Source organism: Zonotrichia albicollis, chromosome 10 (assembly GCF_047830755.1).
Source record: "Zonotrichia albicollis isolate bZonAlb1 chromosome 10, bZonAlb1.hap1, whole genome shotgun sequence".
NCBI classification, from domain to species: domain Eukaryota; kingdom Metazoa; phylum Chordata; class Aves; order Passeriformes; family Passerellidae; genus Zonotrichia; species Zonotrichia albicollis.
This window is the reverse complement of record NC_133828.1, coordinates 917,633-942,114: the sequence shown is the minus strand read 5'-3', so window position 1 is coordinate 942,114 and position 24,482 is coordinate 917,633. Positions and strand designations below refer to the sequence as shown.

At 48.3% G+C, this 24,482-nt stretch overlaps 1 long non-coding RNA gene across 2 annotated transcripts in view; it reads right to left on the bottom strand.

The window, feature by feature from the left end:
- The window catches only part of LOC113460258 (uncharacterized), a 198,833-nt gene that overhangs the window by 153,948 nt on the left and 20,403 nt on the right, over positions 1 to 24,482 (bottom strand). Inside the window, exon 1 of one of the 2 annotated variants that reach the window (XR_012581854.1) lies at positions 6,232 to 6,310. The exons of the other annotated variant lie outside the window; for it this stretch is intronic. This is a non-coding gene — a long non-coding RNA (uncharacterized LOC113460258). Of the gene's footprint in view, positions 1 to 6,231; positions 6,311 to 24,482 lie in introns of those variants that run through there. 2 annotated transcript variants of the gene reach the window in all.

Sequence of the window (24,482 nt, the reverse complement as noted above, 5' to 3'; positions counted from 1 at the left end):
TCCCCTGACAAGCTGCAGTGCTGCAGATACAGGGCAGTGCAAAGCCCGCCGCTATCTCCCTCTAAATGGCTCCATTCCGTGTTGATAGGCAGATACAGCCCTCACCTTTATCCCAGCTTGTTTCTGACCCACTGAGTTCGTGTTAATCACCCCTGTGGGCACCAATAATTTCCCCATATGTGGAATTTGATAAGTTAGAGCACCCACTTCATTTCAAGAAGATTCCAGCTGGCTATCCAGTTATCGCTATGGACAGCTTCAAGCACTTCCATGCTGCTCCTTGTATGCTGAGCTTTATCAAGTGCTTTGCACTTTTTGTCTTTTATCTCTTAATTGAGACCTGACTGCAAGAAATGCCTATCTCTTAAAGTGTGGTGCATTAAGTATTAACTTGAACTGCTTTGGCTACTTGAGGTACAGAAAAACCTTAAGAAGCAGGGAAAAGGGTGAAAAAAATCTCCCCAAATCTCTATTTAGAAAAACTGTGTAAATGCTACAGTGTAATAAAAAAAATAAATCGTTTTCTTCCTTCTCTGCCTCTTCCCACAAGTAAAAGGAAAAATAGAAAAGGAAAGTGTGTATTACAGACAGAAATCAACTCCATCTACTTGTTTGCTTAACTGGAAATGCATTGAAATGCATTAAAATGCAAAGGGCCTGGAAAAGGAAACGTTAGGAAATGAATGTGTATGAATAAGGAATTATTTCACAATTAAAGGTGGTAAAGAATTCTTTTCTCACCGAATGATCTGTTCAGTCCATTTAGTTGTCAACAGCAGCAGCTGAATCTCCTCATGGAGGAGCCGGGCGGGTGTGGGGTTGCCACAGACACACTTTGATGGGAAATATCTGTATTTTTTTGAAGCATCCCTCCCAGAGTGACTCTGAGGGAAGAGTGTGGAGTCTGGCAGAGCCAAGACAGCGTGGAAGATTCAGGTTCTCTCTTGCTGCTCCACTCTGCACTTAGTCCTTCCCCACAGACGCGCTTCGCATTCAGCAACAGCCCCAAGAGCAGAAGTGTTCCACTCCCTGTTGGTGTCTGGAACACAAAACCTGATTTGGGTTTGTGTTTTTCACCATTTTCTTGGCAAGGAACCTCCCAAAAAGCTGCTCTCAAAGTACCTGAAGGAGCTTAGATGTCCCTGGCAGGAGGGGGTAGCAGGTGGGGACCAGTCTCTTCTCCCAGGGAACAAGGGGCAGGGCGAGAGGAAATGGCTCAAGCTGTGCCAAGGGAGGCCCAGGTTGGACACCAGGGGAGATCCCATCCCTGGAGGAGGGGTTAAGCACTGCCCAGGCTGCCCTGGGCCCTACTGGAGCAACCATCCCTGGAAATGCTGGGAAAACAAGTGGACAGGGTGTTTGTTTCCCAGAGTGGGTTGGTGGGCACGGGGGGATTCAGCTGAAGGTTGGGCTTGGAAGTCTCCTGCAGCCTCAGTGATTCTGTGACTCTCCAAACTGAACATCAAAGCTCAGAATATGTTTGAAGACGTTGGCACAAATCTCCTGGGGCAGCAGTTTTATCCTCGGTAAAATGGGGTGAAAACATTCCAACATCAGCTTAAAACCTCTGGACCAGCACTGTCCCAAACTGTGGTGCCCTGGCAAAAAGCCTGAGATCCACAAATTCCTCATGAGTGATCACTTCCTTTCTAAAGCAAAACTACGCAAGGCATGAAGTGCTGCTTCTAGCCCAAACCCAGTTTCTCAGGAGGATCTTTGTGCCAATGAATGTGCAGCATGGAAAAGCAGAGGGAAAGCAGGACTTGCCCTTCCCAGGAGCCCTCTGCCTCCTGGAGCCCTGCCCTCCCCATTACAGCTGTTACTCACACCTTCTCCTGCACTGGATGAGGAGCACTGCTATTTCCATGAGCATGAACGAGAAATAAATAATAATAAATTGACTTTTCAAAGGCTCTTTGCCCATTCAAAGAGCTCAGGTGAGTCCAGGTCTCACCCTGACCTAAATGCATCCCCACTCCTGCAGCTGCAGGTGTATTCTGCCACTGCTTTATAAAGATTCCAGTTTGCTGCCCCAAAAAAGCCCCAGGCAAGGCAGACAAGGCCAGGAGTGTGTGGGGCAGCTTAGGAGAAGGAAATATTGATAAGCCAAAAGGCATTTTTCCTTTCAAAGACAAGGGCAGCAGCAATAATCCCACACTGAAGGAGAGTATTCCTCACCTTCCTCTCTGGGGGATGTTACTGAAATCAGAAAAGTAAAGCAAAGGCCCTGAAAATGAAGGTAAAATGACACATAACAGCACTTCAAAAGGGTTAGATGAAGGCACCTGTGGTTCCTGAGGGGCAGAAGGGCCACTCACAGAGTGGGAAATAAAGACAGGAGGATATTTTGGCCAGTCAGGAGTAAAAGCAGAACAGAACCAAAGCACCAAAGAGGTACAGGGTACAAAAGGGAATTAAAGGGAATCATAAAGGGAATTTTTTTACATGGCTAACACTGAATAACTGAACTCAAATTCCCCATGCAACAGAAATAGAAGGCATCAGAGAAGATACAATTCACCTGTAAGAAGTCAAACCCTTTGCCATGGCATCAGATATTTAACAGCATCCCCAGATATCAGGCGGCTTTTACTAATTACAAAATCCCACTTCTATCAGAGGCCTACAACAAAGGAAAAACTGTGAAGAACCAGGATCTGTTATTCTTTTCTTGCCAGTTCACAACCTCCTTGGGTTAGTTTTGGGGAGACTGTAAACTCAATGCATGAAGGGAGTTTGCTGACACAAACTTGTACAAATCTCTTCAGTGAGTGAATCCCTGGCACACACTTGGACAAATCCGCTCAGTGAATCACTGGCACACTCCTGTACAAATCCCCTCAGTGAATCCCTGGCACACACTTGTACAAATCCCTGCAGGATCTGTACCACTCACAGGTAGTGGGACCATACACACCCTTCTCCAGCACTGGATGTGGAGCTATTTCTCAGAACTTTCAGTGTTATTTCTCTGAACACTGACAAGAAGTAACAGACCAAAGGGCCATATTTTAAGAACCAAGCTGATAGCTAAGCCTACGCAAAACGTAAATCCTGCAATCAGATAAATGCCCCCAGCACACAGAAAGACAGGAGCACCTCCAATTTCAGGGATTTCATCCCCCCCCACTGCTGAGCTCCCTTAGAAGGCTGGGCTCAGCCCTCCACCCCCACAGCAATGTCTCTGCATTTGGCACATTTCCCACAGCCCCCAGGCTCTGTATTCCCCAAGCCCCCCGAGCCGTTTGGCTGCGGAGACGCCTGTGTTATTGTCAGATTCAAGAGTTAAATATTCCAGGAGGAATTTGTTCCTGCACGGTGATACATAATGCCTGAAAACCCCCTGCACCAATATTGCTCTCAAATTGGCAGCAAGTGAACAAGGGACATGAAGGATGCTTCAGCACAGTAACCTATCCTTCCTTCTCTCCTGGGAGCCACTTGGCCAGCTTTCATCCTCATAATTATAATAAATTTGACATTTCATAGATAATATTGATTTCTGTATTTTAGCATTTCACCATAGGTGACAGTCTAGCGTCAAGAATGAAATTTCTATTGATCTCCAGCGCATTAATCTCTCATGTGTATGTGATCATTTTTATAAGACCTTTTACTGCACATAAATCAATATTTCATATTTCCAGCTATGCCAGAGGAGATGTCATATTTGTAAACTGTGAGTTGACACCTGCAATTCCTTCCTGTTCAGCTTCAACTGTTCAGTAACAGTCGATTCAGGGTTGGGAAAGGATCAAGCTCCAGAAACAAGTGAGATGAAAAAGAAGGATGTAGAATACAGTAATTAGCTTAATGAACAAAGCAGCGGAGTAAGTGAAATAAAGCTGTGTTTCTTCTGCTTACACTTGCCTCATGAATACAAACATCTTTAGGGAGGTTTGCTAAGCGACTGATAACGCATTTTAATATGTTTAGAGCACATTATAGTATAAATGTATTAGGGAAATAGAAGCTGTTAGGAAATCAGGCAAACTCCTAAATTACTGCCTTGCTTGATACACCCTTATATCCATCTGAAATTATCCCTTTCACTCACAGCATTACCAGCTATTCTGACTTGGAGATGGTACAAGAACTATTTAGTCACCATTTAAACTCTATAATTTAGCGAACAATAATTAGAGTAATAAAATTCTCCTCTTTGAGCTGAAATATGAACTTCCCACAAACAGCAAATGGTACCAGAAGAGAAACAGTAATTCACACTGAGACCTGGTTCTCCTCTGTGTAGAGGTTTAAGTGAATCAGTTCAAAATCACATGCATAAAACATCTTTAGATAATATAGAATCCATAAATAAATAAAACTGTCCAGCTGCTTTGGGATTTGCTAAATTAGTTAAATGAGCAATTACAGTGTGATGTCCAGCAGCCCCAAACCCCCTTCCAGCATTCAGAGCTTTAAATTATTTGCTGTGTTAACAGTGACCTCCTGTACTTTGGACAGTTGAACAGTTTGGGGTAGCAGTGGATAATCTGTGATTTAACAAACAGAGTCACTTAAAGCTATATCCATAATCCATATACAGACACAGATCCTGATACCAGCGCCATGCCAGTTCAGGCCTGGGTGTGTGAATAAAATCAGAAGTGTGAGCTGTCCCAGCTGGCCTGGAACAGCCCTTTCCTCAGCCACTGAGGAGTTCCAGGGCATTTCCAGGGAATGCAGTCAGGACTCAGCCCGCTGTTCCCCTCTGCACAAGCAGAACCACCACAAATGTTTTCAGAGCCACAACTCTGATGAGGGCCCACTGTAGGAAGCTCCTGAGCCCTCCTGCCCAGCTAAAGGCTGATTTTGAAGCTCCCATTCTACACCAATTTCCTGTAAGCACTATTGGCACACTATTATTTCAAATTACACGTCAGCTCACAGCACAGAAATGCCGCTCTTGCTGGGGCCTAGGGCCAATCCCTCCTGTCCGTCTCTGAGCACGTGCCCATGAAGTGTGTCGCCATGTGCCTGTGTTAGCACAGTGACAGACGCCCTGTCAAAGTCCCACTGCCTGCCCTGTGTGACGAGACCTCTGAGGTTCTGTCAGCTGCTGATGGAAGGAGCGGCATCAGAAAAGCGTCTGGGCAGAGCAGGCAGTGTTGGGGTGAGGGAGGCGTGGGGTGAGAGGTGTCCCCACACACAGTTGGCTCAGAGGAGCCTGGCGAGAGCCCTCCCTGCTGGCAGCCTCCATTTGTTTGGTAAGGATGAGTTCCAGGTGTCTGCATGCCCACGTGAGGCAGCAGTGCAGTGAGGCCCAGCAGTGCAGTGAGGCCCAGCAGTGTGGAGAGGCCCAGCAGTGTGGAGAGGCCCAGCAGTGTGGAGAGGCCCAGCAGTGCAGCAAGGCCCAGCAGTGCAGTGAGGTCAGGGCAGCACAGAGAGGCCCAGCAATGCAGTGAGGCCCAGCAGTGCAGCGAGGCCCAGCAATGCAGCAAGGCCCAGATTTATAGTTATGTTTTACCCCCTTGCATTGTTATCAAGGGACAGCTGGGGTTGGGACATTTGGGAGGGTTGCCTTGTCACTGTGGCAACTCCTGACCTGCAATCAGGATTTGAGGAAGTGATCTCCACCACTGGACAGCAAAGGAGTCAATGGACAGAACCTTGGGAGGGGCTAAAGGGTTAAAAGGTGAAACCTCCATTGTGTGGGGGAGCACATGGTGGGGAAAATCCTCCGCTCCCAGCGCCCCAACATTTTCTCTATTCAGTCTGCTGTTGTATTTTTGATAAGGTTTAATAAAGCTTTCTAAGTTTCTGAAAACTGAGTAGCTATTTCTTACAATAGGAAACACAGTTCAGCAGGAACCATTCCACACATGTGCTGTGCACAACCGAGAGAACAGACTGCCCAAAAAAACTGGGATTCCCCATCCCTGGCACTGTCCCAGGCCAGGTTGGACACCAGGGCTTGGAGCAGCCTGGGACAGTGGAAGGTGTCCCTGCCATGGCAGGGGTGGGGACAGATGGGGTTTAAGGTCCCTTCCAACCAGATCACTCCATGATTCCATGAAGAGCCATCCTCTCCATCCAGCAGCTGGTGCCTCCTGTTTATCTGGAGGTGGAACAGGAGCTCCCACCCAGCCAGATCTGCACATCTCAAACCTCAATCCACCCTCAGCACAGCTGCAATGGAATTAAGCGACCTCTCAAGTGTGAGAGCAAACGCTCGAACGCGGTTTCTTGGCCCTGTCCTTTGATATTCCACAGTAACTCAGTACCTACTCAAACCTTCCCTGCTGGGGAGTAATATTTACTCATTCTGGTGTTCTTAACAGTGCTGTCATAGACCAAGTACAACCTGCTGAAAAAAACCCATAATAAGTTTCACCTGAAAAATATTTATTTCTGTTCAGAACTGGTGTCATTTAATTGCACCCATGTGGGGTGGCAATCCCTTCTCCCAGAGAGCCCCACGAGAGTTTCACAGGAGCTCCTTGCAGAAACTGCTCTCAAAATGAGATTATCCCTGTGGTGTCAACACAGGCTGTTATTAACACATTAGGTGAGAAAAAACGTTTTGTGTTATTAAATTAGTGAGAACATAATTCACATTTGGTTGGACTTTGCCTCATCATTTATGAACAGTAAATACTCCAATACTCCCAGAGCTGAATTAACTCAGCATTCCTTAGCACGAGGCGCACAAGAACCCCTCTTTTGGCTCCTCATCACCAGAGTGACCAGATTTTGGACAAGGGACAGATTTCCAAGCAAAGTTTAGACTCACCACAAATAAATTCAGTGCTACATTATGATATTCCAAGCATCCCACACTGATCATTGGCTCTGTCAAGGTCCAATCCAACCCAAAACATTCTGGGATTCTGGGAGTCCTTTATTAACTTTTCCTCAATTTACTTTAGGTTGGTAGTGGGAGGTGTCCCTGCCCATGGCAGGGATGGAATGGGATGGGATTTGAGGTCCCTCCCAACACAAACCAGTCTGGTATTCCATGATTCTATAAAACTTTGGCACATCCTCTGCCATTTGGGCACAGCCCACAAACACCATGGCAAGCCCAAGACAAAGAATGGGACAGCAGTGTGGATCATCCCCTAGGGTTGGAGTCACCTTCCCCGGGCAGGGGTGTTCATAATGAAATCCCTTTGTGCCTGGTGCATCCCTTCATCCCCTGGGGATTTCCAACTGCTCCCAGCCCTTCTGGAGCTGAAACCTCACAGCCAGTGTTGCTCTGAGCACACTGGTGTCCATGGGGTCCCTTCCCAGCTGAGCTCTCCTTCTGAGCCCCATGCCCATGGAAACAGGGAGCAATGTCCCACAGAAAGGCTGAACCCAGGGAATACATGGAGGGTGAGCAGATTTCCTCACCTGAACAGGAACCCTGAAGGCACCAAGGTGCTGCTGGAACCTTCCCAGGGGAAAAAGCCTTCCCAGGAACAGACCTGTGGATTTAAAAATCAGTTTTGATGTGACCTAATGGCTTTTGCTGCTTTGAAAAGAACATGAAAGAGTGACAGCAATATTGAATTTTTAAAATCCTGCTCTGTCCACCTGCAGAGCTTTTCTGGCATTCTTTAATAAGGACTTTTACCATGTCATTATACATTTTAATTACACTGTTAAATGTCACAATCACACATGCTAATGACATCATTATACCTATTTACACCAATTATGTCATTTGATGCAATTACAGTAATTCTGCCAATACACACAAATCAATAAAAAGGTTTTGTTTGCATTTTTAAATGAGCAATCACAAAAGAATAAATCCACTTTCTAAGAAATGCAGGGCAAGGACTCAAATACTGAAACTAAAGGAGTGACATTTGAGGCCTGGTTCTTATTTCCACCACTATGAGCACTAAAAACTTCCATACCCAAAGATACACAATCCTAAACACACTTTAACCTATGTGTAAAGGAAGACCATAAATTCCAGGTCTTCCCCCAAAACAGAGGGCTCTCTTTTCCTGAAGCATTGCTGGCAGCCTACACGAGTATTCATCAGTCCAAGGCTGCTCTCTCCACTACAGGAAAAAAAGATACATTATTAAGAGATTTCATTTTTTCTTAGTATTTAACTTGATCAGTTTCTGTGTCTGGATGGTTTGAAATATGTTCTCCATTGGACAGATAAGTCTTGGGCAAATGACTGACCTTTTGAAATAATATTTATAATTTTAGAAATGTAAAACTTAACATTCTTTAGTAATCCAATATTAAAATACATTTAAGTTGATCTATTAAATGCTACGATTCAAACTTTTAAAAAAATGTGCAATAGAAAAACATTAACAACATGTGTGGTTTGGAAAAATTCATTTATACAGCAGTTTGCAATGTCATGATGTATTTTAAATAAAAGAGCTACAGACAAAGGTATTGATTTTAGAGACTTAACTAAATAAACAGTATGTAAATTCTGTCTTTTTCTATAAAATTGGATCAGGACGCACATATTACAGTGTCTTTTTTCTGAGGGAATGACAGCGATTGAATTTGGCAGACATTGGAATTTGGTTAAAGAGTTAAAGACCTTTGCTCTTTGGTTTGCAGCGCAGGCGAGCGCCGGGAAAGGACAGCGGCGTGGGGGCACGGCCAGGGCTGGGGGCAGCTGCCCACGGCAGGTGTCACTGCCACTGCCACCGGGGTCCCCAACAGCCCGGCCTGCCCTGATCGCTGCCCTGGCATCACCTCGGGGGTGACAACGGGGACAGGAGGGACCCAGAACACCTCCCGGCCCTTCCTGCTGTTCTGGGGGTGCCTGGCAGCGCTGCACCCAAAGGGGGGCCTGGACAGGCCCTGCTGGGCATCGTCCTGGGGAAAGTCCCTGTCACAGACATCTTTTATGGAAAATCCTTTCTTGAGGGTTTACCTCCTGAGAAGCTGGGAGGCCTCAGGAACAAAATGCAAACAATGGTTATCTGCTGCTGTGGGATGCAACAGGTGCATCTGGCATTGGTCTCATGTGGTTGTTTCTAATTAATGGCCAATCACAGTCAGCTGGCTTGGACAGAGAGCTGAGCCACAAACCTTTGTTATCATTCCTTCCTATTCTATTTTTAGCCAGCCTTCTGATGAAATCCTTTCTTCTATTCTTTTAGTATAGTTTTAATATAATATATATCATAAAATAATCAATCAGCCTTCTGAAACATGGAGTCAACATTCTCATATCTTCCCTCCTTCTGGGACTCCTGTGAACACCACCACAAGTCCCTACACAGAAAAGCCAACTTGGGGCTGCTCAATCTCCAAGCTGAGCTGCTCAGTCTCTTTTCCCAAGCCTCACATGGAGCAGCCCCTGGCACCCAGAGGGTCCTTCCCCTCCCCAGCCCCATCCAAAACCTGCAAATCAGCAGTGCTGACCATCATGTTTTTAAAAAAAAAAATTAAAAAAAAGGAAGATTTATTGATAACCTTTCTAACAAAGGGAAGATCATTCCCCAAGTTCCTTATTAATTTATGCTCCTCTATAATTATCACTTAGAGCAACCACTGGAGCACTAATAAATATATAATGAAAGCAAAAACATAGCACGCTGTGGTGCTTAATCTGAGATTACATATTTATAACAACAAAATATGCCATTCAAGCGTGGTTCAGGGCTTTCCATCGCAGCCCACCCCCTCTGAGGGCCGGTTTTCTTCCCCCCTTCTTTGTTATGTCATTCTGCAGACAGATCCCAGGCTGTTCCCTGTCACCCACCGGAGCAAGCGGCTCAACAGCAAGCACAGTTGGACAGCCCTTAATTAGTGCTGCTCGGGATAGTCAGGATGAGAGCTGTGTCAGCATCTCACTCAGATGCCATCTGGGGGTGCCCTGGGTGCTGCCCAGGCAGGGCAGGGTGGGCTGGGCACCAGGGGCTCAGCACCAGCCCCAGCCCTGGCAGTTTCCCCAGAGCCAGAGGGAAACTGGAAAAGCAGCACCAGGTCTCTCATTCCCACCCACAGGAACAAGAGTTGAGGGACTGGCACTGCGAGGAAAACCAGAAATTATGTACTTTGTGTGAAGTGGCCTCGAATTATTCTATCCCATTACACAAAGTATTTATTTCTTTAAGCTTGAAGCATGCAGGGTCATCGGCTCTGCCTAAACGGTGCCAGGGAGGTAAGAACAAACAGGCAAATATCAAAGTCGCTCTTCAGATCCTTAAAAACTCAGCATGGAAATCCAAATGCTGTTATTCAGATATTTGAATATAAAATCCTGATTTCTTATTCAAAAAGAACCAGGAGAGATGTTAAAACTTAGCATTTTTATGGGGATTAACAACAGACTGTTCCACAGGATATAGCCCATTCTTCAGAAAAGCAGCAGAACTGGACCCCCCTTGCATTGCCTGGCACCTGGAGATGTGCCCAAGGAAACCATGTGGAGGCATCCCAAATTTCACAGTTGGATTTTTACCATCTGAACCACTTGCCTTTCACTTTAAATCAGGCGGGAATGTCAGCTGGTTGTGCAGATCATGTCATGTCCAAAGCATCATTCCCACGTTCCTACCCCAACAAATTGTGTTTTCATTTGATTCTGATCAACACTAGACACAAAGTGGGGGTGACAGCATTTTCCAGTGCAAATCTGTCATTGTTTATGAAAGATTCATAAACTGAGAGTGACATCAGGTAATGTCTCCACAATCAGTGAGGAAGCTTGGGCAGTGCAGAGCATTTTCAGCTCAGAATTTCTTCCAGATTATTTTGCTTTGAAGGTTCAGTGCTCATGGTGTGCTCAGACATGATCAGCACTCACCTGAGTCAGTTCTGCTCCCAAACTGGAGGGATCCAATTTTTAAAGGGAAGCAGCTACAAATGCCTGGGGAGGTGCAGAATTCATATTTTGGGGGGAAAATCGGGTGAAGTGATGAGATCCATGAGCACCTCTCAGATCTCCTCCCTTGAACAATTAAAGCCATGATCCCGAGAGAACAAACGAAAACAAATAGGGGCTTGGTGTGTGTGTCATCCTTCTCTCTAATGCTCCAGCAGCTCTGCTCAGAGTTCAGGCAGTAAACAGGATGATTGATGGTCTTCCATGCTCAAGTAGGAAAAACTGGAGATTCAGCTCCTTCTCCTGCTCCATTTTTCTTTTGCTGCTGCACCATTAGAGCTGGATGCCATCAATTTAAGCAGGTACAGGATCATACCCTAAAAATAACTCTCCTGATCTCTCAGTTTCTTGTTGGAGGAGCCATGGGCCCGGGCTCCTGTGTGAGGTGCTCCTCACCCATCCCCATCTGTTCCCATCAGCTGTGGAAAATCCTGTGCACCAACCACAAATGGCACAGGGCATGGGCTGGCACAAAACTCCCCTGATCCCATAGGAATCACCCTGATCCTGCAGAAATCGCCCCAATCCCACAGGAATCACCTCAATCCCACAGGAATCGCCCTGATTCCTCAGAAATCACTCCAATTTCACAGGAATCATCCCAATTCCTCAGGAATAACCCCAATCCCACAGAAATCACCCCAATACCTCAGCAATCATCCCAATCCCTCAGAAATGACCCTGATACCACAGGAATCACCCCAATACCTCAGCAATCATCCCAATCCCTCAGAAATGACCCTGATCCCACAGGAATCACCCCAATCCCACAGGAATCACTCTGATCCCACAGGAATAACTCTGATCCCTCAGAAATTATCCTGATCCCACAGGAATCACCTTGATCCCACAGCAATCACCCCAATTTCACAGGAATCACCCCAATCCCTCAGGAATCACCCCAATCCCTCAGGAATCACCCCGACCCCACACCAGGCTGGTTCCCAGGCCCATCTTGGCACGGAGCCGTGCTGGCTCTCCAGGCTGGTGGCAGGAATCACCCCAATTTCACAGCAATCACCCCAATTTCACAGCAATCACCCCAATCCCACATGAATCACCCCAGTCCCACTGGAATCGCCCCAGTCCCACTGGAATCGCCCCAATCCCACTGGAATCGCCCCAATCCCACTGGAATCGCCCCAATCCCACAGCAATCACCCCATTCCCACCGGAATCACCCCGACCCCACACCAGGCTGGTTCCCAGCCCTGTCCCGACACAGAGCCGCGCTGGCTCTCCAGGCTGGTGGCAGCCCAGGCTGCTTTATAAGGATGAATGAAGATGAAAAGGAAGACAAATAGAAGTGAATGAGGCACTGCTGGCCGTGATTCATGAGAGCCCGCAGTAAGCCTGTTAGCCTCCGCCTGGCTCCCTTCGCCGGGAATAATGGATAGTTACAGTGTGGATGGTGACATTGTCAAACCATCAGGAATTGCTGATTATGGTGCTAAATATTGATCTCTGCTTCACATGTGTCAAAATTCTTTCTTCCCTTAATTAGAACTTCCCTAAGCACCCTCCAAGAACAAACCGAATAGATCAGATCTCCGTGAAAGGGAGTGTGATACCAGAATATAATTGTGACCTCTTGTCTTCCTCCTCTCTCTGGAGTTTTGAGATGACTTCAGCTGTCTATCCTGCCCTTCCCAGCACATGTGATAATCATACTCATTTTTCCCAATCTAACCATAGGAAGATTTTTCCAAGGCTGTGCTTTTCATCATTTCAACCCACCGGGGCTGCAGTCAGATGGCAGCGAAACTTAAAGTGCCAGAAGGTGCCTTTTTCTATTTGTTTGTTTCATGGTACACTGCACCAGGCAATGACCTGTGGCAGGAGTGTCACACAACACGGAGACAGGTTCACCCAATCAAAGGGAGCCTGAAAATTAACACAGATCCCTTCATTTCTTCATGCGGGATCGGGGAAGGGCAATTTAATGGATGTCAGAGTGCTCTGATTATCACCCCGCAATCACGGGCGATAAAAAATTAACTTTTGTTATAATGATTACTCCGCATTATTTGTATTAAAAGCACATTTCCTCATCAAGGGAGTCATGACAATTAGTACTAATTTTGTATTACTGTTCAATCATCTTTCCTACTCTTTACAGTATTTATAATATAAAATAATGAAAGCCTGTGATGTATGGTTTCAATTTACTCCACAAACTGAGCACTTAAGTCATTTATCTTAGTTTATCTGTAATATACTGGGGCTCGGGGTTTTTTGTATTGTTTTTCTTAAACATGACACGGCGGTACATTTACCTTTAGTTTGATGTGCTTGATAAAAATCAATACTTCATTAAAAGATTCCCCCAAAATTGTTCAGAGCAATTTCAGCAGAGGAGAGGGAATGAGGAAGGGGCTCATCTGTAACCCACTAACATTTATATAACCACGCAGGGCTTTGCTGTCCAGGGCCAGCTTCTGCAGGAGCAGGGATGAAGACGTGCAGTTTGTGAGATTGTGAGGAGGGCAAAGGGAGGAGAAGGGCCCTGTTCTCTCCTTGGGAAGCCAAAGCAAAACCCACAAATGACAGAAGAAAGGGAGGCACTCCCAGGATGGAGCTTTCAGGGGGAGTGCAGCGACAAGTGCTCGCTGTCCCCCCTTCCCCTTGGTCCCCAGCCCAGGGCACAGCAGCCAAAAATGAGCAATACATTTAATTTTAATGGCTCTCTTTGATGGAGGCTCCCTGCGCAGTCACACACTGCCCTGTGCTGAATGGAAGATGATCTTCCCCAGCAGAGTGGCAACAACCGTGGAACCAGGGAATTGGCAAGGTCGGAAAAGCCCTTTAAGATCACCAAGTCCAAGCATCAACCTGCACTGTGCGCAGCACCAGCCCTGTCCTCGAGTGCCACAGTCACAGGTTTTGAGCACTCCCAGAGATGGTGACTCCACCACAGCCCTGGGCATCCTGCCCAGTGCTTTGCAGCCCTTTCCATGAGGGAAAACTTCCTCAGCTCCCCTGGCTCGCTCAGAGCCCTTTCCTCACAACACACCATGGGCAGTGCTCCTGCTCCGTGCTGAGGAGGGCAGGCAGGAGGAGCCTCCCGATCCACCGGCTCAGGCAGGAATTCCCTGTCAGGAGTCACATCCAGAGTGTCCCAGCTCCTCCTGCTGCTCATCCAGCAGCCTGTGCTGAGCCACAGCACCAGCCAGGAGCCAGCACAAGCCCCAGGACCCCTTCTGAGCCCAAAGAGCTGCCACCAGGGACCCCTGGTGCACCCAGACCCCGTGGTGTCCTCAGGGAAGGATTCGGGCACTATCTGCCACCCACCAGCTGCTGAGCATCCAGCCAGGCTATTTCTAACTCAGATTCATCCCTGGGAATTGTCACTGCTGCACATTGCCTTCTGGCCATCAGGAGTGACCGAGGCTGGGGCTGCTCTGCCCCAGTCCCAGGCTTGTGGGACAATGACACACAACTGGCCATGGCTCTGTCACTCCAGGATGCTCTGCCCCAGTCCCAGGCTCATGGGACAATGACACAGAGCAGCCCATGGCTCTGCACCTCCTCTGCCACTCCGGGATCCTCTTCCATCCACGGGCTCTGCACAAGGGGGATCTCACACTCCTGAGCCCCAAAACAGGGACACAGACAGGCTTTATGAAGCCATGCTCTCTGTATGATGGAACTCACTCTGAGAGCCAGCTGTGCTCCCGAAGCAGCAGAAACGAGTTTGATCAGGGACCCTGGTGTCACAGCTCTGCTCACCTAAAGATCACTGACCTGGCTCCGGGGCCCAGGGCCCCTCCAGGCCGGGAGGGGAGCTCTGCTGATGAGGCAGAACCACGCACGGGGCTTAAGCTTTCAGAAATATCGCAGCTGCAGCTGAGGGGAGCGGGGGAACACACATCATTCCTTTATCCACGGCAAGGTTCGGGTAATTCAGGGGAGGCAAATACGATGCGATCAATAAAGCAGCTCCGTGCCTTCCACACTCACGGCCTCCTCATGAATCTTAACCAAGAGAAATAATAATAAGTGACAGAGAAGGTTTCTGGTACTTTAAATAAGCGAGCGAGCCTTCCAAAGCTACGAGCAACGTTCTCTGGATATCAAAAATAATAACTGGTTGTGCAGCAGTGCAGCATGGAAACACAAGGGTATAAGATATACTGTACTTTAAGCTCTGTTTGATGAATCTGAGCACAGTTCCTGGGGGATAGATTACTTTAAACCATGCTCTTTTACTTTCTAATCCTGACTTGATTTGATTTGTACTTTAATACAGCTGCCTGGCAATTCAACAGCAAATAGAGACTATTTATGTAATCATATTGTAAGTAGTGGGACAAGAAGAAACTCTCTAGAACCTTTTTGGAAAATAGTTTGTTGTACTTTTTTATTTATTGAACAGCAGGGCTTCGGGCTTTTCAGTGCTCATTATAATTGGTTTTCTGCTTGAACTTTCAAAAACTGTCATGTCAATACTCAAACAGAATTTTTTTGCTTACTATATGGCTGTGGGCTCTATTTTCTCATGTGCTACTTGGCAAAGTTCTTGTAATATCTTAGAGGCAAGTTCTAGACTTGGAGCTGCTATTTCAGGGACTGGAAGGCAGGGTTATTTTATCTCCCCCATTGTTCTTGTTCGCCTTCCCAGCATTCTGCAGCGCATTTGCTGGGGTTCAGCGGGCTGGGGAGGAGCTGCCAGCCTGCTCCAGGCTCAGCTTGTGCTCAGGATGCACTGCTGGGGTGGGCCCTGCTCCTAAAAATGGGTGTGGGGCTCACCTCCCACCCTGGCACTGTGAGGAACGTATATTCCCAGTGCCAACAGGGGCAGGACTCAGCCAACGACACAAAAAATCCAGAGGGCAGCAACTAGAGTCCCTCTGCTGATGGCATCTCCTCATCCCCAGTCCTGCCCTTCAGCATCAATTCTGCACCCTCAGCTCAATTCTGAACCCTCAGCATCAATTCTGAACCCTCAGCACCAATTCTGAACCTTCAGCACCCATTCCTGTTCCTCAGCATCAATTCTGATCCCTCAGCATCAATTCTGAACCCCCAGCACCCAACCCAGACCCATCCCTGCTCCTCAGTATCAATTCTGAACCCTCAGCATCAATTCTGAACCCCCAGCACCCAACCCAGACCCATCCCTGCTCCTCAGCATCAATTCTGAACCCTCAGCATCAATTCTGAACCTTCAGCACCCATTCCTGTTCCTCAGCATCAATTCTGAACTCTCAGCTCAATTCTGATCCCTCAGCACCCATCCCAAACCCATCCTTGCCCCTCAGCACCCACAGCCCTGCCCCAAAACACTCTCCACAAACACAAATATTTCCGTTCCTGAAGAACTTCCCCCCAGCTGCTCCATTTGTTCCTTTGCAAACAGCCTGTAAAATTACTGTCATAATTTTCTATCGTGTTATGAACACAGGAGAATAAAAAAAAATTTTTTTAAAAATCAAAGCAAGAGTTTAGTGCCTCGTGCAGGAAAAAATCCAGTTTGTCTGCAGTGGGGAAGGGTGTTCTTGGCTGTGCTTTGCTGGGAAAATAAAGCTGGTCTAAATGGGAAATGCAGCCAGACTGGTTTAAGGAAAAAAAAATCCTCTATTTGTGGTTACTTGTTGGACTTAAAAAACAAACAAAAAATCAAAACCAAACAAACAAATGACCAAAACAACCCCCAAAAAATCCAAAAATCCCTTGGTCCATCCAACTACTGTATACAAAATGAAATTCAAATAGAAACCCAGCCTAAGAGCCCTGCTTCTTTTGGTACTGATCCTGCAAAGCAAGCAGCAAGGAAAAGAGATGGGATCTGTTACTTCAGACTCTGACAATGGCAAAGCCCCACTTCAGGATGTGTATTTTTGGTGTTTGAAGGTGGCTGTAGGATTATTCCCATCCCCAAGGTGTGGCAGTGCTGCTCAGGGACCGAGGGAGAATGTGGGGTTTAAAGGAGCCTGGCTTTGCTGAGCAGGACTGGACAGGACTGAAAATCTGCTGCTCCACCAGCACTGGCTCAGTAAAAACCATCATTAAAACACTGCAAGCAGAATCCTGCCTTTCACTTCTCTCTGTATAGGAAAGAAAGTCAGATTTTTGTTCTGAATCCATATTGGATTAGAGATGAATGATAAATGCCATGCTCAGAACGGCAGGATTTTCCCCAGCGTGTACCACTGCTGACAGAAGAAAGCAGGCAGGGAACTATTTTAAGTGCATGTCTCTGGTTCCAAGGAAATTCAGTGAGTGGGGGGGGAAAAGCCTCACAGAACAGCAAATGCTCTTGGAAACAATAATACAATATGCAGCACTTATTAAAATCTATTATTTCTGTCCAATATTGAGCCAGCAGGGGTGTGCAAACACATGCACTGGGGTGGCTGTGTGTTAACTGGGCCCTGACACACTCTGTGGGCTCTGGGAGCACCACAGGAAAATTCTACACTGCAGAACCTCAGTGGCCAAAATTCATCTAAATTAATATTTAAACTTAAAGCAAACAGGCACGGCAATGCTGTTAATAACGGGCTGAACAACAGCCTCAAAGCTTTCCTTTTTTAAAAATTACTGTGCATTTCATATTAAAATACATCAAATATAGCATTCTCACTACAGAATTTCTATTTGCTTTTTTGTTTTCTTATTAACTCCTGTTTTCTCTGCGCTTGACTTATGAAACACTAATACTGAAACTATTTGTTTTCCTTAAAAAAAAAAACAACAAAAGCTGTACAGTTGATTAAAAAATGACCAAAAAACCAATTTGTCATTTTTCCCAGTGTTTCCAGAGACAATAGAGGGTCAATAATTTGGCAGGATCAGGACAGGGGAAGGTTTATCCAGCATGGATGACAGCTGGGAAGGGAAAGCAGAGACGATATTGCAGGTTTGGTTCCTAAAACTATATCAAGGCTACTCTTTTAGTCAACTTGGAAATTTATATACTATACACTAACCCTCCTTTAATATCCTCTCTCTCTTTCCTCTGGGCATTTATTGCTGTTCTTTCTAGTTCAGTAACCAGTGAGCAGAAGGTTCATTAAAACTAATTGAATTGGAAACTTGTCTGCCCTGGGAAATGTTAACTCTTTGTTGTTATCTCTGGGAAATTCCTTTTGTTATTTCCCTCTGAACGATGTGCCTGGGCTGGAACAAGCAGCAAACAGCACCTGGGCAAGGCTCTCCTTGGCAGCCTGGCGGGGTAGCACCTTTGGGATGGCTCGGGGTCCCTGGGGACATCCTGGGGGTGCCACAGCCCAGACGGGGAAGGGAGGCCAGGGGCCACCAGGGACCACCCTAGGGATGGTCAGGGACCACCAGGGACAACCAGGGACTGCCAGGCTCCATCCTAGGGGCTGTCAGGACCACCAGGCACCAACCCAGGGATCACCAGGGACCACCAGGGTCCTGCCCAGGGACCGCCAGGGACCATCCCAGGGGTGCCAGGGACACCAGGCTCCAGCCAGGGAACCCCAGGATCCACCAGGGACCACCAGACACCATCCTAGAGATGGCCAGGGACCACCAGGCACCATCCCAGGGACCACCAGACACCATCCCAGAGACTGCCAGGGATCACAAGGGTCCTGCCCAGGGATTCCCAGGGACCACCAAGCTCCTGCCAGGGGCTGCCAGGGACCACCAGGGACCACCAGGCTCCATCCCAGGAGCTGCCAGGGACCACCAGGCACCAACCCAGGGACCACCAAACTCCTGCCCAGAGACCACCAGGGACCACCAGACTCCATCGCAGGGACCACCAGCTCCTGCCCAGGGACCACCAAGCTCCTGCCCAAACCCCAGCACAGCCCCAGCCCTGGCACAGAAGCCCTGAGAGGACACGGGGTGACAGCCCAGGGGTTAAATCCCAGGGAAGGTCAGGGAGATTCCCAGGAGGAGAACTTTGACTCCCCTCTGCTAATCCCTTGGGAGCAGCACTGCCCAGGCAGCTGAGGGCAGGGGCTCAGGACAGGGGCTGCCTGCAGCTCGAAGATATCGATGGAATAAAACACTTGATAATAGTCACAGTGGTAGATTTCTGACAGCTTTAAAAATCAATTGAAAATAACAGGCAACCCACTGTTGCTAATAAAAGTAAATATTTATGACTGATTTGACTGAGCTTCAATACCAGTCAATCACTTTCTAAAGGATCTTTGCAATTCATTAACCTCTTTTTACTGGTCTTGTCCCTGTTGGTATTAGCCATTAAAAGGGAATAAGGGAGGGGGGCTTGATTTTTCTGTTCTCATCATTCATAGCTTATTTGTTCATTCCCTCCATTCCCATACGTTGCTGTTAAATTGATTGTCTGTTTAGTCATATGAATGATAAAGTAGCTGTGCCAGGAAGAATGAAAGCCTCCATTAATTCCTGAGGAGGGTGGGCTGCTTGGGTTCAGCCTCAGCCTAAACCAAAACTACTCCCATAGTTTCCTGCCACATCAGTAACTAAATTTAGCCCTTAACATATTGCTGATAATAAGAGCCATAATTCTCCTCACAAACTTTTCCATGTCAAAACTTCAGGGAAAATCACGTTTATGGACATCTCCTAAGGACTGTTGTTATCAGCCTGCTCTCCCTGCCCCGTAACGTGACACAGCAGCAGTGCAGACAGCTGGCTGCATTTCAGAATTCAAATGGGACTCTGAAAACCAGTGGTGCCATGCCACAGGGGGAGGAGAACTGCACCAGCAGGAATTTCCCCATGCAAAGGGGGCTCAGGGATTGGAGCTGCCCAGGGAGGTTTGCAGTGCCCATCCCTGGGGGTGTCCCAGCAATTCTGGAGGTGGCACTCAGGGCTGGGGACAGGGTGGGCATGGGCACAGCTGGGACCCCATGGGCTGGGAGGGCTCTTCCACCCAAAATAATCCTGGGATTCTCTAAGAATAGACACAACTGCTCCTTCAAATCATCAAGATTAGCAGGGTAGGTCTGACTTTCCAACCTATATAAATCCCACATTTGTTTGTTTGTTCTGAAACTGGTGGGCTAAAGCATTGTCTAAACAGCATTAAAGCAAACTCTTCCCACAGAATATTCCCTCTAAACCATCCCAGAGGGACAGGGGGGACCATGCACACAGACAAGAGATTTCCAGGTGATGGCCCAGGGGTGCAGCCAAAGGACCCCTCATTGGCATGGAATGCTTTGTTATTAAAACCAGCCCTAGGAAAAGAATCTGTGGGACCTGAGTTAGAAACAGAACCTGTATGGTCTAAATTAAAGGTGGCAACGTCACAATTTACATCCCCTCCAAGAAACACTTCCTTCCTCACTCAGATCCCCTAAAAAGGGGACGAAGGCAGCCTGTCTCCCCCCAGGAACTCCCAGCATATCACATTCCCAGCCACACATGCACAACTCTCTGCTGCTGGGAAAGAGCAGAACTGTCAGACCTGAGAGGCACAGACACACCCTGAAGCCCAGGTGAGGCACGGAGCACCTGCCTGTGCCAGGCCAGGTCCTTGCAGGGTCACTGTGTCACCTCCAGGCAGGGCACTGACCATCACTGGGCACAGCACGTGCTGAGAGCAGAATAACCCCCCTCGGCAGCAGGAGCAGCTCAAGGCGATGCTCAGAGTAACAGATGAACTCCCTGCAGTGGAAGCTTTGTGATAAACACCCAGCTCCCTTTCTGTGTGTGAGTCACCCCTACACAAACTTCTGTTGATGCTAATTTAGCACTTTCATTTATAAGTTGCTGTGATCCATTCAGCAGCTCGTTTTCAATATCAGGGATAACCACAGATTGCCCACGGACTGTTCTCGAGTCTGTTGGCTGCAGCATTTCTTTTTCTGTCTGATTAGTCACTTCAGCCACACGCTGCTGTCTCTGCTCCTCGCAGCTCCCACAACTCCAAGGCTCCTGTCCCCAGCCCAGGACTCAGCCCAGCTGCAAATCCTCTAAAACTGGGGCAGGGAATTCACAATTAAAGAAATTCATGTCTGGGTTTTATTGCCCTGACAATCCAGCCCAGGCTGAGTTTCAGAGGGAGGTACAACTTCATGTGTGCACTAGAGCTGAGAATGCGCTTTCAGCTGCTCCTTAAGGTTCTCACTTGCTGAGGATTTCATTATTTCAGGTCATTCCTCCATTCACTCCAACACTCACCCCAAGTTTTGCTAAGAAGGGCAAGGTTTGTGAACAGCAAAAACAACTGCTACTTGTTAAACTGACACTAAAAATGGCAATCTTAATTTAAACTAAAGCTCCAAAGACAAGTTCTTTAGTGTTCCCTCTGGGATTCAGCGTCACCCTGAATTGCCATGTCACACCAGGAGCTCTGAGCAGGTCCCCTGGCACTCTGGGGGTCACACCTGATGCCCTGAGCTGGGACAGGGCAGCTCCAAACCCCCCATCTCAGCTCCTCTGCAGAGCTCCCAGGGAAAGGCAGGCCCTAAGTGGGGCTAGGCAATGTAAATTCTATTTAGATGGCACCTCAGACAACGAGATAAAGCTCATAAACTCTGTTTTATCATCCTCTCTCTTTGAGGATGAGTGAAATCCTCTTTCCTTGTTTGCAGAGCGTGAGAAAGCCCCTGAGAGCGAGGCAGAGTGCACATGGGCTGGGATGGGAACGGGAACAGGGAGGGCACTGTCCTGCCCTGCTGACTTCATCCCGCCTCTGCTCAGGGCCAGCAGGGCCCAGGGGCTGCCAGGGCCAGCCCAGCAGTGCCCCTGAGGGGCAGCAGCAGCATCCCACCCTCCATGTGCCCTGGCACCATCCTGGGCATCCCAGCACATCCCTGAATGCAGCATCCTCGTCCTGCTGCAGAGCTGCCTTTGCACCTTCCCTGTGGGACACTGGGGAGCACTTCACAGACAGCCCTGTGAGTCCAGGCTGCTTTCCAGAGACACAATCCATCTGTCTGACCCAGCCCAGGACCAGCCCTGGGCATCCCAGCACATCCCACATCCTCGTCCTCCTGCAGAGCTGCCTTTGCACCTTCCCTGTGGGACACTGGGGAGCACTTCACAGACAGCCCTGTGAGCCCAGGCTGCTTTCCAGAGACACAATCCATCTGTCCGACCCAGCCCAGGACCAGGCACAGCATCCCAAGCTCCTTCCCCCCTCTGGAAGTTCTGCTGCCTGCAAGGGGCTCCGAGCTCGAGTTCTTGTAGATAAATACAGAACATGCTTACAGCTGCCAATGACAGATGTTCAGTGTAAATATTATTCCAGCAGATTTCTTAATCAGATGGTGTAATGCATGATAGTGTCATTTAAAAAAAAAAAAAATATGGGTGAATACAGTGAAAAAATTACCATTTGAAAGGCAGAACTATTTTTGGCAGAATTCTTAATGAACTAATTTTTCTCGTCAGCAAAAATTATGCTAAAAGAGACACCAAACTTATTTCTTAGTTGTAAGAAAGTGAATAATTAAAAATTATATACATGTTCACCTTTATGTTCAGGTGCAGAGGAGTCCCACACACCATGACCTGTATTTGTTCAGCACCATGGAAACCATTTCACTCCATTATCCAAACATTATTTACATAAAACCGAGGGGGAAAAGGTAAGAGAAAATAAAAGTGACACAGGCAGAAATAATGACAGCCATCGGATTCATGGTGGAGCAGTGGGCAGGGAACCAAGAGGGCTTTAATGAGATTTACATCCACGGAGGGGAGTGGGTTCCCAGCAGCTGATTGCATCCAAATGGGGTGGGATGGGAAGGCAAAGCCAGGGAGCGGTGTAGGATTGGGATTGCTCCTTCCTGCCCCAGCACTGCCCCGTCAGAGGGACAAACCCCAGTGAAACTCAGGCACAGGGGACAGCAGGGACAGCGACGGAGATGGGAATGGGAACAGGAATGGGGAATGGGAATGGAGAATGGGGACAGGAATAGGGACAGGAATGGGGATGGGAATGGAGAATGGGGACAGGAATGGGGAATGGGAACAGGGACAGGAATGGGCAATGGGGAATGGGAATGGGGATGGGAATAGGGACAGGAATGGGAAGGGGATGGGAATAGGGACATGAATGGGGATGGGAACAGGGACAGGAATGGGAAGGGGATGGGAATAGGGACATGAATGGGGATGGGAACAGGGACATGAATGGGGATGGGAACAGGGACAGGAATGGGAAGGGGATGGGAATAGGGACATGAATGGGGATGGGAACAGGAATGGGAAGGGGATGGGAATGGGGAATGGGAACGGGGACAGGAAAAGGGACAGGAATGGGGATGGGGATGGGAATGGGGAATAGGAACAGGGACAAGAATGAGGATGGGAATGGGGATGGGAATGAAAATGGGGACAGGAATAGGGACAGGAACGGGGATGGGGATGGGAATGGTCACAGGGAGAGGAATAGGGACAGGAATGAGGATGGGGATGGGAGTGGGGAAAGGGAACAGGGACAGGAATAAGGACAGGAGTGGGGATGGGAATGGGAATAGGGACAGGAGCCTGGTGCCACGCCGTGTTTGGGAAGGACAGCTGGACAGACAGCTAGACAGCAGCCCCAGCAGGTGTCTCAGGCTGCAGGGAGGGACCCTGTCCCACAGCAGCTCCTCAGCAGGGTTTTCATGGCCCTGCCCCAAAGCTGACCCTGCACCCCCAAACACTGCTGGCAGTGACAGCCCCAGCCCTGGGCACCCCACAGCCACTAAAATGCACCTGCTTCACCAGCTGCTGAGGCTTGCCAGCCTTATGCCCTCCCTCCCTCCATGGATAACAACACCGGGGACAGTCAGCAGATGCAGGGAAGGCTGCACTGAGAGCAGACACCTCCCTGTGTGCACGGCTCAGCGAGAGACAAGCCCAGGATTGTGCACACGGAAAAGGGAAAACAGGCAGAGAAAAAACAGGCAGAAAACAGGAGGAGGACAGGCAGAGACCCTCCCCAGCCCTGGGGCACAGGGAACACCCCGGGCTGAGCCTGGCAGCTCTGCCCTGGCTCCAGGAGCCTGCCCTGGGCTTCCCAAACAATTTACAGCTGAGTGCCGGAGCACGGAATGCTTATTGTCACTTAATTAAAAGAATTTCATTTTAATGCCTTTTGCCCATTTAGAGCCAATTAATGCAAGGTGCTAAGTACTCTTAAATCACATTGCAGCCAAGGCTGATCAGCCGTTCACGAGAAGAACCTTTTCTGATTTGATTCTCAGCTGAGATCTTGAAGTGCTCCTCCAAGTGCCTTCTTTGGGATGGGGAGTTGGGGGGAAGCAGAATTGGAGGCTCCCTGTGGCAGCAGCACCTGCAGAAAGTGGCAGAGCAGCTGCTGCTACCCCAAAACACAGAGAAAACAACTCCAGTGCCATGGCAGGGACACCTTCCACTGTCCCTGGGTGATCCGGCCTGGCCTTGGGCACTGCCAGGGATGCAGGGGCAGCCCCAGCTGTTCTGGGCACCTGTGCCAGGGCCTGCCCACCCTCCCAGATTCCTGAAGAATCCCTTCATAATTTCTGAATAGCACAACCAAAGTTCTCAGCAGCAAAGGAAAACCCAGAACACCTGATCAGCTTCAGAATTCCACCACTGGAAGCTACTCAAATTATTTCCAACCAAAACCACGCTGGACCTCAGGTTCCTGTGCAAACACAAATGGCACCTTCCCTGCAGCAGGAAACACAAACACAGCCAGATTCTGTGTCCCTGTCACACCAGCACTGTGAGGGACTGGTCCCAGCAAGCACAGCCTGCTCTGAACAGCACTGACAGGCACCAGCCACGG